General features: G+C 44.1%; 1 pseudogene across 1 annotated transcript; it reads left to right on the top strand.

Annotated features, from left to right (window-relative positions):
- The first annotated feature begins 1,236 nt into the window (after positions 1 to 1,236).
- LOC306759573 (cytochrome P450 2J4-like) lies at positions 1,237 to 21,979 on the top strand (annotated as a pseudogene). Its single transcript has 9 exons — positions 1,237 to 1,528; positions 3,741 to 3,903; positions 4,003 to 4,152; positions 4,314 to 4,474; positions 18,904 to 19,080; positions 19,172 to 19,310; positions 19,447 to 19,634; positions 21,085 to 21,226; positions 21,804 to 21,979. The product of its transcript is annotated as a cytochrome P450 2J4-like (transcript).
- The last annotated feature ends 1,428 nt before the right edge of the window (positions 21,980 to 23,407 follow it).

The raw sequence follows: 23,407 nt of genomic DNA, 5'->3' as shown, positions 1-23,407 counted from the left end.
TTTGTGAAATTGATAGGAAAATACACAATTTGCCTGAGATATTAAATACCCGTTTGATAAGTTGTTTGGAAGCGCATACATACTTGAAAAGTTTTTTTGTTTGCCTCACCTCACCTTCTCCATTGTTTTGAAATGGACAGAGGCAGAAACCAGATTCCAGGAAGAACGTTGTGAAACCTTAAGTTTATAACCACTTCAGATAAAAGCAGCAAAACAAAACCAAACAACAGCCAGCTGATAAGGACAAGAATTGAAGGTATTTCAAAAGCCCATTAACAAAAAACAAGTTTATTCCTGCAGGCAGGATGGGGGTGTGTTTGAAGCCAACAGGGTGAAAAGTTCAGAGGAAAAAGAAAAAAACAGGCAGCTGTTATATAACACTGTTGGCCCCTCTGGAACTTCAACACTCAAAGCTCAAGTTGAATTAAAAAAAAAAAGTTTGTAGAAAACCTTAGTGAGGGAAAACAAATAGATTCTTATCATTATGGAATATTCTTATTAAAGCTTCTGTCTTTACTAAGAAGAGGTTAAAATGTTTATATATCTAAATAACATCCAAATATTATCTGACAGTATTCAAAATTTTGGATGATTTTTCATCACCGAAATATACTTTACATGCATAGCAATATCAAACAAATATATTTAATGTTTTTACAGTGAACTATCATGTTATAATGTGATAAAGATCAAGTTACATCAATATGTGATAAAGTATGACTTGCCCTTCATGTTCATACTGTTTATTTCACACAAATAATACAAAGTTGCAAACTGAAATTTAATCAAACCTTGCTTCAAAGGTGGAGTATGTAAGATTTTCAATATTTTCAAAATAAATTAACTAAAAAAAATAACTACAATCATAATTACATAGTTTTTTTTTTTAAACATGTAGGTTCCAGTCTGTCCATATTTGATGCATTATGAAATTAATTAATGACAAATGACAAAAAGTACTTTTTTTTTTTTTTTTTTACTGGTAGGCAAACATTTAAGAAGGGTCTTTGTCATTACTTAAACTTTTAATTTAATAACACATCAAATATGGACATACTGAAACCTACATGTTTAAAAAAAAAACTATATAATTATGACTGTAGTTATTTTTTTTAGTTAATTTCTTTTGAAAATATTGAAAATCTTACATACTCCACCTTTAATGGATATTTTTTACTTAATCAGATTGTGCTGTAATCTTGGCTTCCTTTGCAAGCACTGAAATGGGAAAGCTCATTGTTTTTGGTTCCCACCCACACTTCTCCAGGAAGACCACCCTCCTCCCAACTAAGTGTTTAGTTGTCGTGTCGAAGGAAAAACGGAGAAATGGAGGCGATATACAGCATTCTCGGCTTGGAGTGGATAGACACCAGGAGTATTTTGATATTTTTTTTTCATCTTTCTGCTTTTGAGCAGTATTTTGAAGAACAGAAATCCCCCCAACTTCCCTCCTGGTCCGCGGGCTCTTCCTTTTATCGGAGATCTTCACCGCATCCAACCTGCCAGGCTTCATCTGCAGTTCAGTGAGGTATCTACAGTATGATTCTTTAAAGGTATATATTAGGATTATAGAATGGGCTTACACTTTCCAAAGATGATTAAACTAATTAGACTTTTGTACGGAAGCAGACAGCGTTGTTCTCGCGTCTGGAATAATTTATTTCATTATCTCTAGAAAACAATTTGGTTTACTTGGTTGGTCGATTATTACCCGTTAGGGGCTGGGCCTGTACCTAGCCCAACACGGAGAGAGACTAACATTAAATCTCTCACACACATGCCTTGGAACGAGGCTGAAGTTAGCTTCCGATTCGTAGCTTGACTTCAGCCTCCTCTAAGATGATCCATGTGTTTGGAGCTTAGAAAGAACCCCCCCCACACACGGGACAAACTCCACAGAGAAACCATTTGTTGTTCATACAGATCTTAAATAGAAGATATTGTTATATACACATTAACAAATTGCAGTGGATTCTATTTAGTGTGCTGGGAGCAGCGCTGGTTTTCAGAATCAAGGACCTGAATGGACTGCAGGGCTGTGGGGAGTGGGACTGTCCTTGAACACGGATGAGAGCTCAGCTTAACCATTATCTTTTTCTCTAACAACACCTCAACAGGTGGGTCTGACATCCAGAAAAAATGCCCTGGGATGTTTCTGTTCAGTCAAGATAGAGGAACATCCATAACTAATAAACTGATGTGATTTTCATTCTGTCAGGTCCAGAGGTGGAAATTTCTGGTCCAGAAAGTAAAAGTCCTGTCTGGCAGCTGTTCCAACCAGTCACCAAACAAGCTGAATTTAATGAGCAGAGTAAACGAGCCTGTTAGTGAAAACACCTATTCTAAATGTACAGGTAGATCCAAAAACATGGCAGGCGGACTTTTACTTTCTGGACCAGGAATTGCCACCTCCGATCAGGTCTGACTAAGGTTAAACTTGACACATGTCTCGCCATTAAATGTTACCAATGCCTCTTTTCCATTAGTATCAGCTTGTCTCAACTTAACTCGCCTCAACTCATCTCAGCTTGGTCCTGTTTCTTTTCCATAACAATCTAGTACCAGATCTAAAATGGGCGGGGTTTATGTGAAATCACTGTGTCATCAGTATTGTGTGCGACAAAAAAAAAAACGAAAAAAGGATGAAATATATGTGCTACTTGGTCTGTGGCTAGTTTTCAGCAACAAATTTAAAAAAAAGAGAGCGAGCGGCGGCTGCAAGTAGCATTAACTGATATTAACTGATATTAGCCGACATTAACGGCCACACAAAATGCAGAAGAGTATGAAGCCATCATCCATCAGTAACTCGCTGTTATTATTATTATTATTACTTCAATTTATGTATTATCTCCTCTACACCAAATAATAACTAATGTAAACAATGGAAATCCACTCACCATCCACCAATACACTCTCCAACATGGTAGTGGCCAAATCAACACCAATTGTCTTTCCATTGCTTGCCGATCGCTTCATAAATGGGCTCTGAAGATTCATATCCAGGTATGGGCAGGTGTTGCAACTGCGTTCAGGTAATGGGCCCAACTTTGTGAGCTAAAAGTGGTAAAAAGATGGAATCATGTTCAGATCAGCGACACTGCTTTGATTCCCCTGCTTGATCACATCATGGTGGAGCGTGTGAGTGTCTGTACAGAAGTTCCTAAATTCTGTTGAGGACTGAGGAAGGTCTCACACAGTTTTATGTGAAGCTGATGCTATTATCAACAGTCGCCCCAGTCGTAATCACATTTTCTGTTGACCGTTGATACATCCTATATTATGTAGTAAGTCAGTTTAGTTAGAATACTGGTAATTCATTGGTTGAATTTGATTTTGCATTTGAGGATTGGAAAGAATATATGTATTGCTGCTGACACAGAAGTATTGGAACACACATCTGATAGAGAACCTCGAGTTTAGTGTATGTGTTACGGCAAATTTACCTTTTGCCGCAAAACCTACACATCTTATTTTAAGGTAGTATTTGCAGGTCATATTTGCATGTCTTATTTTTCTTTTATAACTTTGGAATAATTTGTTTTAAACTGAAAAAAACAAACACAGTTTCAGAATCTTTTTTTTGTTTTGTTTTGTTTTGCTTGTATCTAATAGCAGAACCAAAGTTTTAAGGTGAAGTAACGTATTTATTTGCAAGTAGAGACTTTTGAGTGTGTTGGGTTGTTTCTTTTAATTTTTTTAAATTTTTTTTTATGTTTTTTTTTTCTATGTCTGTTCAGTTTGCAGAGAAATATGGAAACATATTTAGCCTTCATCTCTTTGGTGGAAAGATTGTTGTCCTTAATGGCTACAAACATGTTAAAGAGGCCCTGATCGATCGAGGAGATGACTTCACAGATCGTCCCAACATCCCATTGTTTGATGACCTGGTTGGAAATAAAGGTGTTTAGTGAATTTTCTCCCAAAAATCTTGTACGATCATAGTACCTGACTCAAATTACCATCATGTTTAAAACTGTTTTCTGTTCTTTCTTTTTAAAGGTCTTGTGTTATCAGTTGGTTATCAATGGAAGCAACAGAGAAGATTTGCTCTTCATACACTGAGAAACTTTGGCTTGGGGAAGAAGACCATGGAGCATAGCATCCAGCAGGAGTGCAGATATCTCTCAGAGGCTTTTGCAGATCAGCAAGGTAAAAACATCACAAAAAAATACGCTTTCCCCTGATGCCTTTGTTTTTGTTATGTTCATTTCTTTGTTCATTCTAAAATTTCTCATGTTCCTGCGGCTCATCTCATATTCTTGTTTTGATATTCTTCATTTTCATTTATCAACACTGTCTTTATCTTATAGGCAAACCTTTTAATTGTCAGCCACTGATAAACAACGCTGTCTCCAACATCATTTGCTGTTTGGTGTTTGGGAATCGATTTGAGTACAATGACAAGCAGTACCAGACGATTCTTCAGCATTTCAGAGACATTTTGGAATTACAGGGAGGTTTTGCAGTACAGGTGAGCCTCCTCTGCAGATGGTATATAACATTTAATAATCTTATTACATAAACACTCAACCCAAATATAAATATATTTTCCATTTGAATCAACAAACACCAAAACAAAAATTTAAAATATACTTTAAAAACTCTTGACAGGTAAATTTTGCATTCATAAGTCATGAAACATTGAACAGGACATCATTGTTTCCAAAACTAAAGTGATGGTGAATGATTTTGAAGTCATCTTTTCCAGGATAAAGTCCAGATAGTTTGATCCAGTTTCTCCAGCAGTCACTGTTCAGACAATCACATCGCAGCAAGAGACTTTCTGTTGAAGATTCTCTCTTGATCTGGGGGGAAACAGGCCACTGCTCCAATCACACTGGCCACCCCAGGCACCCCTCAAACTAAGACAATTAATAAAATTTAATCGTGACCATCCACAGTATTCACTATGAAGTGAAGTAAATTAATCATGAATCCAGCCATGTCTCTGCTGCCGGAAGTGCCTTCACACAATTTTTTTTAAAATTCATGTTTGTTGGTACCTGCACTGCATCCTTTTAGAAGTTTGCTGCATATCTGAGGGGTGCTGTGGCTGGACGTCCCTCTGCAGCTGCTGCGGAAACCACTTCCAGCTGGTTCAGTTTCAATGCACTTCTTCATGATGTGGATGTCTATTCCTACGAGGTCCAGTATGATGTAAAATCCAGCATGGATCCACCCTTTACAAAAAACTTCCATAACATCTGATCCAGAATGTCGAGAAACTAAAAATAGAACGCCGAAAAATCCTGTGAGGTGAAAATAATCACCTGTGGCAGAGATAGGTAGAAATTATCATATCACATCTGTTATGATGCAAGTAATCTCATTTGCCACATGCAGCAGTGTGACTTTGCTCCAGAATTGCTCCATGCACATTAACAAAAAAAAAAAAGTAAATATACATAATAATGACATACAAAACCTATAAAACTCTGCAGTCTGGTGGTCTTTGATGCAACAGACAGGACATTGCAACCAGCAGAAGAGATTACTTTATTACACAGACTGACATAGTTTTGGTGTGGGGCAGGGAAGGCTCTCCTCAGAAGAAGCCCATTTGCTATATAGGCCCTTAGCAATGTGACATTTCCTTACATGGGAGATCATGTCTCGTCTAGCACAGGTTACTAATTATACAGTGTCCATAGTGAGACATCTGTTGCTGTTGTTGTTGACACAGTTGCTAGGTTGCTGCAACAGATAGTTGTTTACCTCATTACAGGAGAGTTAGCTATGACCTTGCACAAACTCTTCTAACTTCCACAATAGATTATATAACCTACTGAACCTGCTAGGAGGTGGAGGACGGTCTTTCTGTTCCAAACAACATAACCACTGATAACAAGTGACAATGTTCTACATACCCAACAATAACTGGGAAGAGGAAGTGTGTGAATGGCTGTCTAGAATCCACAGGAGGCATCAGATGTTGAAGCCTCTGTTTTCTTACAGTCTGCCTCTCAGAACATCTACAGAACATTTCAGAACTCCAGTTTATGAGTGATTTTCCGCGGGCTCAGGGAGGGGGAGTGCCCCTCCCTGAGCTGTCACCTTATCGTGGTGGAGGGGTTTGTGTGTCCCGAAGATCCTAGCAAGTATGTTGTCTGGGGCAGGATGTTGTCTGGGGCTTTATGCCCCTGGTAGGGTCACCCATGGCAAACAGGTGTCTGGGGGAGGAACCAGACTAAGCGCGGCTCATCGACCCCTACGATGACGACAAACCTGAGTATAAATTAGGGCTGGGCGATATGACCTTTTACTAATATCCCGATATTTTTATGGCATGTCACGATATACGATATATATCTCGATATTTACCTTAGCCTTGAATTAATGCTTTGGTGCATACAATCACATCAGTAAGATGATTTTGTGTCTACATTAAAACATAATTGTTCATACTGCATTAAGATATGCTGATTTTAAACATTCATGCTAAAAGGATGAAATTGTAACTAAGCAAATTGATCAAAACCGTATTTATTTAACAGTTAAAGCTGTGGCAGCAACATGTAATCTTAAAACAACATAAAGTGCCTTTGCATAATGTAAAAAATGCAACAAGTGAAAATAATATAAATTCAAGTGCACATTTTGTGCAGTGAATAACAGCAATAAGAAATAAAATTAAAAAAAAACTAAAGTTTTTTTCTTGTATAATCGAGTTACTGTAATAACACAAAAAAATGCACAGATTTTCAAAAAACAGTAAAATAAAAATTAGCTGCCTAATAAAGTGAAAATGAAAAGTTCACAACATTTTTGGAGGGGGTTTCTTCTTGTGGCATAAACCAAAAGTAAAAAAAAGTAGTCACATTTTGTGCATGGTTTGTTGTACCTTTGTGCCAACAACCAGCGCATGCTAGGTTGTTCATAGGTTTTGGGCTAAAAACACAAGTCTATCAACAGCATCGGGTTTGAGAGATGCTCGATGGTACGTAACTATGTTCCCACTAGTACTAAATACTCTTTCCGATGGGGAACTGGTGGCGGGAACACAGAGGAACTTTTTTGCCACATTTTTCAGGTTTGGGAACATTTCTTAATGATCAGTCCACCATTGCAGGGGATTTGCTTCACTGTCAACGCAGCTTAACTGTAGGTAGGAAGACAGCTTTTTTCCCATACGCTCTCTCTGTGATAGTATAGCAGAGGATGCTGCTGCCCCTCTGAAGAAGCTTCCAAGGGTTTTTTTCTTTAGTGGCTCTGTTGGCTGTGAAACAGGCAACTCATCTGTGCTCTGAGTCTGGTCAGACTCAGACAGTGTCGCCTCCATCTCAGTTGTGGCTTTGTTCTTGATGCCCTCCATCTTTTAATTTGTGCAGTATGTTGTCTTGAACCTGGGATCCATTAAGCCTGCCATGTCGAGCAGGTCGTCAGTGGAAGGATCAGAATACTTCTCACGCAGGTAATCCAGGATGGAGGTTTTGATAAATTTGGTCAGTGGAGAATCGTCCTCCTGATGTCCCAAGATGCTGGACTGGAAGAGATGGAGAACAGGCTTCACATAAGACATTGTGACATAGCTCTTACCAGACAGAGCATCAGTGAATTCCAGGAGAGGTTTGAGAGCCTTATGCACTGACTCAAGGACTTCCAGGTCTTGCCAGGTGAGAACAAGGTGCCGAGTTTTTTTGTCGGCTGCTAAGACTTGAGATATAGCTCGCTCCTGCTCAAGGACCCGCTCTATCATCTTCGCTCTGGATCCCCACCTGGTAGGAGACTCGCTGATCAGCTGGTGTCGAGGAAGATTCAGCTCTTGCTGTGCTGTGGCCAGGTCTCTCCTCCTTTTCCAACTAAAAGAGAAGCTGCTGACCACCTTTTTGCAGCAACAGCACGGTCGATACAAGCGTCTTTCATGCTTCTCTCTGAGAATGAGAACAAACATTAAGAATGTTTCAGTAATTGTGAAAAAAGCCACTCAGCCTATCACCAAAACGAACTTTGGTGGGCATTTGTATACAGTAATGTGTACAAGTGAAAATGCTTACAAAAAAATACAAGTTTAAAGATATAAAAACACTATAAAGAGCAGTATAGTCTGACACTTAAGCAGAAAAATAATGCAATAAAATAAAAAATGATTTGTAATTTAAAGAACAAACTATGTTTTCTGAAAAAATGCATCTCACACAAACTAACTCAGGCTCACTCACTGTCTCTCTCTCTCTCTCTCTCTCTCTCTCTCTCTCACATACACACAAACACACGCTTAAATCATAGGGGCAAATGCTTACCAATTGCAAGATGTAGGCGATGGCCAAAACACTGTAGACGTGTCCAGTGGTTCAGGCTTATGGCTTTTACGATGTTTGCGCCATTATCTGTGGTAATGCACACCTGACGTGCTGCGTTCAAGTTCCATGACAGGAGAGCATCTTTCAGGCCTTGTGCGATTATCTCGCCTGTGTGGTCTTCTGGGAGAAAGCTGGTCTGGAGGTACTTTTCAACTCCCAGTTATCGACATAGTGGACCTTTAGGCTGAGGTATGGCTCACATGTTCGGCTGCTCCATAAATCGGCAGTTGTGGAGAAATGTGTCATATTGGTAAGTTGACTCGTCAGCTCTTCTCTCACTTTAATGTACAAATTCGGTAGAGCTGTCTCTGCAAAATATTTACGAGTAGGTAGACGATATCTTGGGTTTTTCAACTACAATCACTGGAACCATGTCTTTCACTATATGGAAGGTTACCGCAGACGTTATCTCCTTCTGCTTTGGACTGTCTTTTTCATATGCTGTTGTTTTGGAAAAAGAAGACGCCAGACTTAGTTGCGTCAATGGTGGTTGCTGCGGCAGATTCTTTGCAATGGCACCGGCCGGAGATCCGCTTGTGCGGAGTTTCAAGCACTCCTCGTGCTCTAGGGGGTGACTTTTCAAATGGTGAAACAAATTGGTGGTACTGCTACCTTTTGTGGCGACACTTTTGCGACATACATTGCATATGACACTTGTTTGGTCAACATCCTCTCTCCGGTATCCAAACCACTGCCAGATGATGGACCCTGTGCTACTTTTCTTAGGAACAAATTCTTCCTCCTCCATTTTTCGTAACTCGCGCTGCAAGTGCTACCGGAGTTCTCTGCTAGAAAAGTTGCTACACGCTGCCTCTCATGACGTAGCACATAGCTCACGTTATGTACGTAACTAGGTGCGCTTGCTTTAACTCTCTGTGCAAAGCGGTGCAGAGTCGAGGAGGAGAGGGCAAACCCCACCCGCAGCTAAACACAACTGCGTGACAACAGGATACTCGAATATGACGAATATAGGTATTTTCTATATCGCACAGAGGACTAGCCACGATATCTCGAGTATATTCGATATATCGCCCAGCCCTGGTATAAATGTTCCCTTGCTCGGATGCGGGTTACCAGGACCCCCCTCTGGAGCCAGGCCTGGGGGTGGGGTACAAGAGCGAGCGTCTGGTGGCCGGGCCTTTGCCCGTGGGGCCCGGTTGGGCTCAGCCCAGAAGGGTTACTTGGGCCCCACCTCCTGTGGGCTCACCATCTGCAGGAGAAACTGTAGTGGTCGGGTGCAGGGTGTGCTGGGTGGCAGCAGGGGGCGGGGACGCTGGCGGTCTGATCCCGGCTGCAGAAGCTAGCTCTTGGGACGTGGAATGTCACCTCTCTGGTGGGGAAGGAGCCTGAGCTTGTGCGCGAGGTTGAGCGATTCCGACTAGATATAGTTGGTCTCACCTTGACGCATAGCTTGAGCTCTTGAACAAGTACCCTTGAGAGGGGCTGGACTTTCTTCCACTCTGGAGTTGCTCATGGTGAGAGGCGCCGAGCAGGTGTGGACATTCTCATCAGACCCCAGCTTGGTGCCTGCACGTTGGGGTTTACCCCGGTGGACGAAAGGGTACCCACCCTTTCTGGAGTCCTTGGAGGGAGTGCTGGAGGGTGCTCCTTCTGGGGACTCCATTGTTCTGCTGGGAAACTTCAATACTCACGTGGGCAATGACAGTAAGATGTGGAGAGGAGTGATTGGGAGGTATGGTTCCCCCCCCTCTGAACCCAAATGGTGTTTTGTTATTGGACTTCTGTGCTCGTCATGGATTGTCCATAACAAACACCATATTCCAACAAAAGAGTGTCCATATGTACACCTGGCATCAGGCTTCCCTGAGCCGCAGTTTGATGATCGATTTTGTAGTCGTATCATCGGACCTGCATCCACATGCCTTGGACACTCGGGTGAAGAGGGGGGCGGAGCTGTCAACTGATCACCACCTGATGGTGAGTTGACTCAGATGATGGGGGAGGAAGCCGGTCAGATCTGGCAGGCCCAAACGTGTTGTGAGGGTCTGCTGGGAACGTCTGGCTGAGTTCCCAGTCAGAGCGAGCTTTAACTCCCACCTTCAGCAGAGCTTCAAACATTTCCCGAGTGAGGTGGGGGGCATTGAGTCCGAATGGGCTGTGTTCTGTGCCTCTATTGTTGAGGCGGCCAGCTGGAGCTGTGGCTGTAAGGTCGTTGGTGCCTGTCGTGGCAGTAATCCCAGGACTCGTTGGTGGACACCAGCAGTGAGGGATGCCGTCAAGCTGAAGAAGGAGTCCTATCGGGCCTTCTTGGCCTGTGAGACTCTGGAGGCAGCTGATGGGTACCGACATGCTAAGCGGCTTCGGCTGTCGCAGAGGCAAAATCTAGGGCATGGGAGGAGTTCGGCGAGGCCATGGAGAAAGACTTCCGGACGGCTTCGAGGTGATTCTGGTCCACCATCCGGCAGCTCAGGAGGGGGAAGCAGTGCTCCGTCAACACTGTGTACAGTGAAGATGGGGAGCTGCTGACCTCAACTCGGGAATACTTCGAAGACCTCCTCAATCCTACTAACACGTCTTCCGATGAGGAAGCAGAGCTGGGGGACTCAGGGGTGGACTCTCCTTTCTCTGGGGCTGAAGTCGCTGAGGTGGTCAAAAAGCTCCTTGGTGCAAGGCCCCGGGGGTGGATGAGATCCGCCCGGAGTTCCTTAAGGCTCTGGATGCTGTTGGGCTGTCCTGGCTAACACGCCTCTGCAGCATCGCGTGGACATTGGGGACAGTGCCGCTGGACTGGCAGACTGGGGTGGCTGTCCCCCTTTTTAAGAAGGGGGACCGGAGGGTGTGTTCCAATTACAGGGGAATCACACTTCTCAGCCTCCCCAGTAAGGTCTATTCAGGGGTCCTGGAGAGGAGGGCCCGCCGGATAGTTGAATCTCGGATTGAGGAGGAGCAGTGTGTTTTTTGTCCTGGTCGCGGAACAGTGGACCAGCTCTATACCCTCTTTGGGGTCCTGGAGGGGGCATGGGAGTTGGGAGTTTCCCAACCAGTCTACATGTGCTTTGTGGACCTGGAGAAGGCATTCGACCATGTCCCCTGGGAGCTCCTGTGGGCTGCCCTTTATCACCGATTCTGTTCATAACTTATATGAACAGAATTTCTAGGTCCCTACTTTTTGCAGATGATGTGGTCCTGTTGGCTTCATCTGGTCGTGATTTTACTTCAGATTTGAAGAGTCTAAGTATTGTAGTGTTTGACTGACGCTAAATTGGGCTCATTTCCCAAAAATTCAGTGGATTGTCCTTTGGACATAACGCGGAAGCTGCGAATCGGAAGCAAACTTCCGTGTTGTAGTTAAAACCTTTCATGGTAAAAGCCATCACTATCTTGATTGAAAATCGTCTTAAAACTTTCTGAATCCTGGTGGGGATCCGAATCACCCCCGAAATCTAATCACTAGCCTACTTATTCCATTTCAAGCATTACCTGAAAATGTAATCAAAATCTATCAATAATTTTAGACAAACAGACAGACCGACAGACAAACCGACGCCTATAACCTCTGCCTTGGTTATGTGAGGAAATAGTAGTACTTAGGGTACTTTTAGTCCAGTGAAGACTCGTACCTCTTTGAGAAGTATGTGAAGTCTGGCAGGTTGGATGCGATGAAGGTCGCCTATAAAAGGAACAGCCCACGGTCCGGGGGGGAAGTTTCTTGGCCGTCTGTTTCTCAAAACATCACTCAACAAGAGAAAAACAAAGAGAAATATGAAAATACTTCTGCTGTCTATCCATCCCAAGCCAAGCTCACCGAGTATTGCCTCCAGGTCTTTGCTGTACAACAATCAAAGATCGGTCACGTGATGGAAGTTCCACATCTTGTGTTCAAAGTAAAAGCATATGATTAAAGAAAATTCAGTGCGAAATTATGTGAAAATATTGTGCTCCAATTACAGGGGAATCACACTCCTCAGTCTCCCCAGTAAGGTCTATTCAGGGGTCCTGGAGAGGAGGGTCCGTTGGATAGTTGAATCTCAGATTGAGGAGGAGCAGTATGGTTTTCGTCCTGGTCGCAGAAGAGTGGACCAGCACCCTGGAGGGGGCATTGGAGTTTGCCCAACCAGTCTACATGTGCTTTGTTAACTTGGCAAAGACGTTCGACTGTGCCTCCCGGGCGGTCCTGTGAGGAGTACTCCGGGAGTAAGGGGTACCGGACCCCCCTTGTACAAGCTGTCCGGTCCCTGTACGAACTGCGACGACAGGTGTCAGAGCTTGGTACGCATTGCCAGCAGTGAGTCGAATTTATTTCCAGTGAGGGTTGGACTCCACCAAGGCTGCCCTTTATCATCGATTCTATTCATAACTTTTATGGACAGAATTTCTGGGTGCAGCCGAGGTGTTGAGGGGATCCAGTTTGGTGGCTTTAGGATTGGTGCTCTACTTTTTGTGGATGACGCGGTCCTGTTGGCTTCATCTGGCTGTGATCTCCAGCTCTCACTTGAGCGATTTGTGGCCAAGTGTGAAGTGGCTGGGATGAGAATCAGCACCTCCAAATCTTAGACCATGGTCCTCAGCCAAAATAGGGTGGATTGCCCTCACCGGATCGGGCGTGAGGTCCTGTGTCAAGTGGAGGAGTTTAAATATCTCGGGGTCTTTTTCACGAGTAAGGGAAGGATGGAGCGCGAGATCGACAGACGGATCGGTGCGGCGTCTGCAGTAATGCGGATTCTGCGCTGGTCTGTCGTGGTGAAGAGGGAGCTGAGCTAGAAAGCAAAGCTCTCAATTTACCAGTCCATCTATGTTCCTACCCTCACCTATGGTCATGAGCTGTGGGTCATGACTGAAAGAACGAGATCTCGTATAGAGGCTGCCAAAATGAGTTTCCTCCGCAGGGTGGCCCGGCTCTCCCTTAGAGATAGGGTGAGGAGCTTGGTCACCCAGGAGTGGCTCAGAGTAGAGCCACTGCTCCTCCACATCGAGAGGAACCAGTTGAGGTGGCTCAGGCATCTGGTTAGGATGCCTCCTGGACCTCCCTGGTGAGGTGTTCCAGGCACGTCCCTCTGGGAGGAGACCCCGGGGAAGATCCAGGACATGCCGGAGGGATTATATCTCTCGGCTGGCCTGGAAACGCCTCGGGATCCCCCTAACAGAGTTGGCAAATGTGGCTGGGGAGAGGGAAGTCTGGGCTTCCCTGCTTAGGCTGCTGCCCCCACGACCCGACCCCAGATAAGCGGCTCAAAATGAAGATGAAGAAGCAGTTTATAAGTGAAAGCAGCATTTGAGTCATGTTAGAGTTTGGCAATACCTGCTCTTTGATCTATTTTTATTTTTTGTAAATGTACATCAGATGATATACAAAGCAGCAGAGAAAATTATTGATTGTCTGCTCCCCTCACTGATGGACAGTTATGTCTCTTGCTGCCTCAGTAAGGCATAAAATATTATCAAGGGTAGATTACACCCTGATTTTATCATGTTCAAGCTGTTGTTTTTTGACTAATGCTGCAGGTGCATCAAAACCACAACAAACAGACTTAAAAATAGTTTCTTCCTTACAGCCACCATCCTTTTGAATGTATACGTGGACTGGCTGACATACATTCACCACCTCATTACTCAATAGTTACAATATTTACATATTCTGTTCAACATTTTTAAGGATAATTTGATGTTTTGAGGACAGAAACTTTTCTCTTTCAAGTAAAACTTTTCCCAAACTCATCTGTCAACAGATGTTTGAAAACAGCCAAGAGAAAGTGCAGAAACTTGTTGTTTTCTATTTACATTCTACAATAAGATTGTAGCATGTTGAGCATTGGTGGGTGGAGTTTTCCCAGCATGCCTTGCTGACTTTGTTCAGGTTGCACCGTGAGTGAGACTGCTAATGCTGTTAATGAGACTCTGTTCTTCAATGCATGTAGGTGGATCTGTGAATGTTAATAAAAGGTAGAGCAAGTAAGAGAGAACTCTTGTCTGCATTCAACTTCATCTCATTCATATTGCTACATTGGTGTCAGAAGTGGGATAAAGATGGTATCCATTTTGGGAGAAGTTGAAGACCTGATCACACGGCTGCATTCACTGGAGGGGGCTCGTCCCAAGAAAATGGACAGGATGATGATGAAGACTCCCCTGGGAGGAAGTCCAGCAGAAGGACCCAAGAAGAATAAAGACAGGCCGACGATGAAGACACCCCTGGGAGGAAGTCCAGCTGAAGGGTAGTAGACCCTGCATGTCCAAAGAAGAAATGACTGGCAGTAGCCCACCTATCATGCACGGTCCTGCTTCTTCCTTCCAGCCAGCACTGAGCATGACCCCACCCATGGCCTCAGCATGTGGCCACACCCCCTTCAATGCCACTGGACAGAAAACAATGAAGCTGCCTCATTATAATGGAGAGGAGCCCCTGGAAACCTATCTCATCCAAGTGCAGCTGGTAGCACAGTTAACAACTGGTCTGATCGGTGTGGAGAACTGGACCACATTGCACGTTACTGCCCAGCGCTAGCTCCGAGAAACCCAGTTCCACAGGCCCCTTTAAACTAGACTGGGGTAGTACAGTGGGAGAACTGCTACCCATGACTGCACCCACCTCCCAATCCTTACCATTAAGGCTCGGCTGACTGGGCCAAGCACATGGACTGTATGTGGACTGCAACATCAATGGTACGCAATGCAAAGCCTTGGTGGACACTGGGTCCACCATCTCATTAATCCGCCCTGGTACTCTGCATGGAACCACTGGCCCAAAGCCCCAAGGTTGGGGGTACACCAAACTGCGCATCATCACTGTTACTGGGGCACGAGCAAAACTGCTTGCAGAAAGGACCATCCCAGTGACTGTCGCTGGCCACAGTGTTGACCACAAATTCTGGCTGGCCAGCATACAAGATCCCTGCATTATTGGGCTGGATTTATTAGTCAGGTTGAGAGCAGTAGTTGATGTACCTGGGGCTACACTCTGTCTCAGTTCAGACATCATTGCCCTATACCCTTCAGGAAAAGATGCACTACGACTCACTTCATTACCTGCTCAGGGCTCCTCCACTCCTTCACCAGCGACTGAGGTGTTCACCACATTGATGCCCCCTGCTGATGAGAATCCTTCACCTTCCCAATCAGTAGCCGCCCGGGGTTCTACAGTGCTTCAGTCAACCGAAGGGCCCTCCACGCTGACACATTCTGCCAAAGAGGGTGAGTTCTCTGCACCATTACAACCATCACAATCCCCTTCTGCTGAAACTAGGCAAGCCATTGATGACCTATACCAACGAAGCTGTGAGGGTCTGGAGACAGATCAGAAATACCAGCTACGAGAGCTGCTGGACCTGTTTTCTGACATCTTTGCTGCAAGAGATGAAGACTGCGCCCACACCAGTTTGGTCCAACATGAAATTGACATGGGTAAGGCCCATCCCATTCGCCTCCACCCCCGTCGTCTGCCATTTGCCAAACGGGCTGCAGCAGAGCAGAAAATCAAAGAGATGCTAGAAGCAGGAATTATTGAGCCTTCGACGAGCCCCTGGGCAGCCCCAGTGGTCCTGGTCAGGAAGAAGGACGGAACCTGGCGGTTTTGTGTTGACTATCGTCTCCTAAACCAAGTCACATGCAAAGACTCTTACCCCTTGCCCTGGGTTGATGATGCCCTTGACTACATTGCTGGTTCCTGCTGGTTCAGTTCCCTTGACCTAAGGAGTGGCTACTGGCAAGTGGCGCTTGCACCAGATGCGCGCCCCAAGACCGCCTTTTCCTCTGGCCAAGGATTATGGCAATTCAAAGTGATGCCTTTCGGACTTTGCAATGCCCCAGCCACATTTGAGCGTCTCATGGAAAGGGTCTTGGCTGACATTCCATGAAGCCACTGTGTGGTCTACTTAGACGACCTTCTTGTCCATGCTACTGACTTCCAGCAAGAACTGTGCAACTTGCGAGATGTTTTCCTTGCCATCCGCCAAGCTGGTCTCAAATCTCAACCCCAAGATCTCATCTGCTCCGGCGAGAGACATCTTTTCTTGGTCATGTTGTCGGTGCAGCAGGGGTGGCCACTGACCCGGCAAAAGTAGCTGCTGTTAGAGACTGGAGAGTTCTTCGCAGTGTCAGTGAACTGCGGAGCTTCCTAAGATTAGCATCCTACTACCGGCGGTTCATCAGAGACTTTGCAAACATTGCCAATCCTCTTCATCAACTGACCCAGAAAGTATAGGTGTTCAAGTGGAGTGCAGACTGTGCCCAAGCTTTCTCCAAGCTCCGGTTGGCACTTATTCAGGCTCCTGTCTTGGCCTACCCTGACTTCCAGCAGTCTTTCATCATAGACACAGATGCCAGCAGTGTGGCTGTTGGAGCAGTACTGTCGCAGGAGGGGGAACTGGAGAGAAGGTCATTGCGTACTTCAGTCGTGGCCTCAGCTGCCCAGAGAGGAACTATTGTGTCACCCGTCGGGAGCTGCTGGCTGTTGTCCTAGCCCTTCGTCACTTCCGCCCTTACATCTATGGAAAAAAGTTCCTCTTACGCACTGACCATGCTTCTCTCACCTGGCTTCTCAACTTTAAAGAACCTGAAGGGCAGCTGGCTCGGTGGCTTGAGACACTTCAGGACTATGATTTTGAAATCCACCACCGAGCTGGTCGCCATTATCTCAATGCAGATGCATTGTCTCGACGTCCCTGTGAGGCGGAGTGTCAACACTGCCAGTATGCAGAAGAGCGGGACACAGTGACTCCAGTGGTGGCAGCCCTGCATGACAACACAACAGAGAATGACAACGCTCAGAAAAGTGATATAGGTGGTTGCTCGGCACCATCAGTTACCCACATTTTTGAGGACATTGGTTCAGTGCAGCTACAGCAGTACCAGAGTGATGACTCTGTCCTCAGCCGCATCCAACGGTGGATGGAAAGAGGCCAACGACCTGCATGGCCAGCAGTTTCAATGTTGGACACAGAAACCAAGGCTCTATACTCACAGTGGTCGAGCCTTGTCAGGCTTGGTGGCTTACTCTATCACCGCTGGGAGACACCTGGGGGACACAGAGAAGTCTTCCAGCTTTTGGTGCCATGCAGTCTCAGGCCAGGAGTTCTCCAACTTGTCCATGGCGCCGTAGGGGCTGGCCATTTTGGAGTTACCAAAACTCTTCAGCGCCTTCGATCCCGATTTCACTGGCCAGGATGCCATCAAGATGTGGAGTGTTATGTACATTGTTGTGACATCTGCACTGCCCGGAAGGGCCCAACTAGGCGCTCACACGCCCCATTGCAGCAGTATCAGGTGGGGGTCCCAATGGAATGCGTGGCTGTTGATGTTCTAGGGCCCTTTCCAGCAACAGAGCGGGGTAACCGCTACATATTGGTAGCCATGGACTATTTTACCAAGTGGCCTGAGGCCTACGCTGTCCCTGATCAGAGTGCCATCACTACCGCTGAATGCCTGGTGAATGAAATGTTCTGTCGCTTTGGTGTTCCAGAGGAACTGCACAGTGACCAGAGACGGAACTTTGAGGCCCAGGTTTTCAGTGAGGTTTGTCGACGCCTGGGCATCAAGAAAAACCCGTACAACACCATTGCATCCCCAAAGTGATGGACTGGTTGAGCGGTTTAATCGCACTCTAACCACCCAACTTGCCATTCTGACCAGCCAAAATCAACAAGACTGGGACCTGCACTTGCCCCTGGTCCTGTGGGCATATAGGACGGCTGTCCAGGAGTCTACAAAGTGCACCCCAGCAGTCCTTATGTTTGGACGTGAGCTTCGTACCCCTGTGGATTTAGTGTTTGGTGCACCTCCGGAACCAGAGGTGGTAGACAAACCTGGTTTGGACTACCTTTATCAGCTCCAAGGACGACTCAGAAAAGTACATGATCTAACCAGGCAGGCACTTGCTGAGGCTGGATTGAAACAGAAACGAGCCTATGACACTCGCTGTAGAGGAGAGGATTTTGCTCCTGGGGCACATGTCTGGGTCTACTGTCCAGAGAGGAAAAGAGGCCTGTCTCCTAAACTGATGAGCCACTGGGTTGGACCATGCACTGTTGTTGAGAGGCTGTCGAATGTGGTGTATAGAGTTCAGTTAATAAAAAGGAACCGGATGGTGGTTCTCCACCGAGACAGACGGGCCCCTTACCAACCCCGGGCCCCATCTGACAGTGTACCCAAGCCAGAGGACCAGCCACAGGATCGTTCCCAGCACTTGGAGCCTTCCGGGGGGTCATCGGGGCGGGCTCGACAGTTACCCCTGCATTTCAAGGACTTTGTTATTGATGCTTGGGTTGCTGGGGACAGCTAACCAGCTGGGGGGGGGGGGGGGGGGGGGGGGGGGGGGCTATGTAGCATGTTGAGCATTGGTGGGTGGAGTTTTCCCAGCATGCCTTGCTGACTTTGTTCAGGTTGCACCATGAGTGAGACTGCTAATGCTGTTAATGAGACTCTGTTCTTCAATGCATGTAGGTGGTTCTGTGAATGTTAATAAAGGATACAGCACATAAGAGAGAACTCTTGTCTGCATTCAACTTCATCCCATTAACATTGCTACAAGATGTTATTAAATGGAACTAAGGCTCAGTCTCACAAAAACTGGCCTTTTTAGAAATGTCATATCTTTAATATCACCTGATTGTCATGTTTATCTGGTTATTCTCTTCCTGCTCTGCAGATTTACAATGTACTACCTTGGCTGATGAAGAGGCTGCCTGGACCTCATCAGAAATTGTTCAGTCTCTTACAAAAAGTTGCTGACTTTGTAGAACTCAAGGTCAAAGAACACAGAGAGAACCTTGACCCCTCTTCTCCAAGAGACTACATCGACTCCTTCCTCATTGAGATGCAAGAAGTAAATTAATATGTCTTGTTTTGTCTGCTTTTGTCAAAATACACCAAATATGTCAGCAGATTTTCACATTTGTTTCTTTTTTATCTGACAGAAGGGGGACAAAGAGTCTGGTTTTGACCTAACAAATTTGAGGTTTTGCACCATAGACCTGTTTGGTGCTGGAACTGAAACGACTACAACTACTCTACACTGGGGGCTGCTTTACATGATGTACTATCCTGAAATTCAAGGTGTGTATCTGAGAAATATCTTGTAATATCTTGTTGACTGATTGATCTCTTTTAATCAGCAGTTTCTTGTAGGTCTGTCCTGCTTTGTGAAACAAAGTCATTGTGCAGGCTCACGTCTTGTTTTTTCTGTGTGCAGAGAAAGTCCAGGCTGAGATCAATGTTGTGGTTGGTTCATCCAGACAGGTCTCCATGTCTGACAGAGAAAACATGCCCTACACTGATGCTGTCATTCATGAGATTCAGAGAATGGGAAACATTATTCCTCTAAATGTGGCCCGAATGACAAACAAAGACACTGTTCTGGATAATTATTCAATCCCAAAGGTATATAATTCACAAGTGACAATTAAATATCAGTTATATCGTAAGCAATGATGTGTTCCTTTTAGGGCTAGGCGATATATCGAGTATACTCGAGATATCGTGGCTAGTCCCCTGTGCGATATAGAAAATGCGTATATTCGTCATATTCGAGTATCCTGTTGTCACGCAGCTGGTTTTAGCTGTGGGCGGGGTTTTCTCCCTCCTCCTCGACTCTCCACCGCTTTGCACAAAGAGTTAAAGCAAGCGCACCTCGTTACATACATAACGTGAGCTACGTGCTACGTCATGAGAAGCAGCATGTAGCCACTGTTGCCAACTTGGTGACTTACTCGCTAAATCTGGCGACTTTTTTTGTGAAAAGCGACAAGCGACAAATCTAGCGACTTTTAATGGAGTTATTAGAAACGTTCCTGGTGTTTTGGCGACTGACTTTAAAGCGCATATTGTAAAGTTATTGTCAGAACGAGAGTCTCTCCCCGTCCTAAAGCACTCAGTCGCTCCGGCTGCAGCCAGTCAGAGGAGCAGAGAGGACACCTGCACGACTCCACCTACAGTCAAAATGAACAACAAAATCCGCCACTGATCCCGCTCTGGATTACAGAGTGGGATGTAAATTGCAAAGTTTTTCACGTCACGCAAAAATAATTAATTCTATTTGATTACATTCACAGCCTCTGTCACTTACTCACCTCATCCACTGTGTGTGTGACACAAGCTAAATATTTATCTAGCTCGTCATGTCTCTAGAAAGTACAGAAAGAAGTGGAAATCAAACCCTGAATTAAAAGCTGGCTGAAGCCGTTTATTGGAGACGATACGAGGACATTCCGCCTGTATTATAAGACTGATTTCCACGCTAAACTCTGCGATTAAAAAAATACACGACAACTAAAAAACGTATCCATAAAGCAAAGCCTTGTAATAGTTCATCATTTGAAAATTCACCCCCTCGAGCACCTATTTTCATACGTTGCATTTATAACATCATGCAAAGTCACTTTATTTTGTTTTAAAATGACATGTTTCTGCCACTGCTTTAACTGTTCAATAAATACGGTTTTGATCAGTTTGCTTTGTTACAATGTCATCCTTTTGGCATGAATGTTTAAAATCAGCATATCTTAATGCAGTATAAACAATTATGTTTTAATGGAGACACAAAATCATCTTACTGATGTGATTGTAAGCACCAAAGCATTCATTCAAGGCTAAGGTAAATATCGAGATATATATCGTATATCGTGACATGCCATAAAAATATCGGGATATTACTAAAAGGTCATATCGCCCAGCCCTAGTTCCTTTTAACATATAAGTAGCAGAAGCTGCTGCTCTGCTCAATTTGTGAACTGGGCGAAAAACTCTTTGAGTTGAGTCCCATAATTTTTCATTAGAAATAAAATCTCAAAAACAACATTCAGTGATTTTTAACTGAATAATTTCTCTCCAGGGTACCACAATAATACCAACACTGCATTCTGTCCTACATGATGAGTTGATGTGGGAGACTCCACACTCCTTCAACCCTCAACACTTTCTGGACCAGGATGGTAAATTCAGGAAGAGAGAAGCCTTCATGCCTTTCTCTGCAGGTTAGTCAGCTGCTGCAATCCTTCTGAAGTCTGTTTCTTTCTGTTTGACAAGACAGCTTCAAGAAACAAAACACAAAAAGATACCACGTGTCATTGTTCATCAACAATTGTGGGGTATTTTTTGTGTGTCTGTATTGAGTCTAAGGGTTTGTTCCCATGTGAAAGTGATTGTAAAACTGATGTATGTTTATTTATTTATTGTTTTCCCTTTGTTTCCTTGTGTTAAATCTAGTTTTCATGAGTAAGCGCTTCCAAAAACCATACAGTGTGAAAGTATGTTCCCAACAGTGGAAGTGGGTGTGGAATAGATTTTCTGTTTTTATTTGTTTTTGTTCAGTTGCACTGACATGTGTAATTTCTTCCAAAAATGCATAAAACAATAAAGAGACTCATTCACCAACCTCTGAGTCCAGCTAAGAATGTTCTGCGAAGACCATGGAGTTAAAAATACAAATCAAAGTATTCCTATATGTATTGTTATATACACAATATACATACATTGATATATACATGCATACACACATACATACAAACATACAAACAAAGTAAAATCCTGTTTTGTGTTGTCTATTGTCAGGTAAACGTGTTTGTCTTGGGGAACAGCTGGCCAGAATGGAGTTATTCCTCTTTTTCACCTCCCTCCTGCAGAGATTTTCATTCTCTGCACCACAAGGAGGGCAGCTCAGTCTGGAGTTCAAGTTGGGAGGCACTCGCAGTCCTAAACCCTATCGCCTCTGTGTGGTACCACGTTAAAACTACAAGCATCGCCAACCAGGAGCAATGTACTAATTTATCTTCCAGCAGTTTTACCTTGCAATGCATCAAATGCATATACTAAAGAAGTGAATGAGTGGATATGATGTATACAACCATCAGTTTAGTGTAGTAAACTGAGCACTTCCTGAAGCTATTGAAAAATTAATCAGAATTTTGGAGACTGGAATTTAAAAAAAAAAGTTTAGTTTACAGAATGAATATTGAATAAATTTTGTCAAGTAATCGCCAATTTTAATAAGTGTAAATTCTTACTTATAAAACATATTTAATTTACTGAAAATGTTTGAATAAAAAGTAATACTTCTTTCTAATTACTTACTTACTTTCTAATTAATCAATTATTATTTCTTCTAAATACATTTCTTAATAGCTTCATGGGGCCAGTGCTCGCTACTATCAGGCAAATGGGATGTGAGACCCTGGACAGATTGCATCACAGGGTTAACACAATTACAATAACAATGGACGATCACACGGTATGCATCGGAGGAAGGGTTATAGAAATATGTATGTAAATGAAAATAGAACATCATGATGCGATAGAGTCTAACTGCTGTTGGGATAGATGCCATCAAGGCAAATATGTGCCAAAATAGACAAGCTTGTTGATTTGATGTGAGAACTTGTAGAATACAATGTGAACTACACAAAAACAATCTAAACTCGTATGTCAAAAATTTCTGCTGTAAAAAATTTTGTTACACGTGAACTGAAATTGAAGTTGAAGAAAGAGACAAACTGTGGAAAAAAGTTGTACCTGTCAGTCCAATTTTCCCCAGCAGAGGACTTTGAAACATGTATATATGTTTTTACACTAATAAAATTAAAGCTGAGAAAGGATCACCTATGCTTTACTTGTAATCATTTACTTTTGGCATGTGTCAACTTTGCATTACAACCTCAGCTAGAGATGGCAACTTCTTGAATCTGTTGTTTAGCACACAAACATGCTTATGAAAATCACAGCGTGATATAACTGACTTTTGGCACATTGCTTGCAAGAAATTTGTGCCTTGTGACTCATGTGATTTGATGGGAAGGGGTCATTGAAAGATGGACCAGTCAAAGTGAAGAGTTGGGATATCAACATGCCCGTCATTGTTGAAGCTGTTGTCAGCTATTGCTGTGGCTCACCAAACTGGGCTAAATTATGTCACAAATCACAAGTTTGACCCCTCTGTTGTGTGTTTTAGAAGTCAATGAACACATGCCAACTAACCTAAAGAATAATTTCATGAAACTCAAGTGAATACACACTTTGCTTTCTCTGAAAGTTGAAAGCTAGCTTGCTTGCATAGATACCCAGTCTACTGACTGAACAATAAGGGTGAAAGAATTGTGCACGGTACCACTGTGCTGCAGACTACTGCATCAAACACACAGTCATGGAGCATCCCATAGGTG

The sequence above is a fragment of the Telmatherina bonti genome (assembly GCF_933228915.1).
Source record: "Telmatherina bonti genome assembly, chromosome: 8".
In the NCBI taxonomy this organism is placed as follows: Eukaryota; Metazoa; Chordata; class Actinopteri; order Atheriniformes; family Telmatherinidae; genus Telmatherina; species Telmatherina bonti.
The sequence above is the reverse complement of the archived record's forward strand: the minus strand, read 5'-3'. Positions and strand labels throughout refer to the sequence as shown.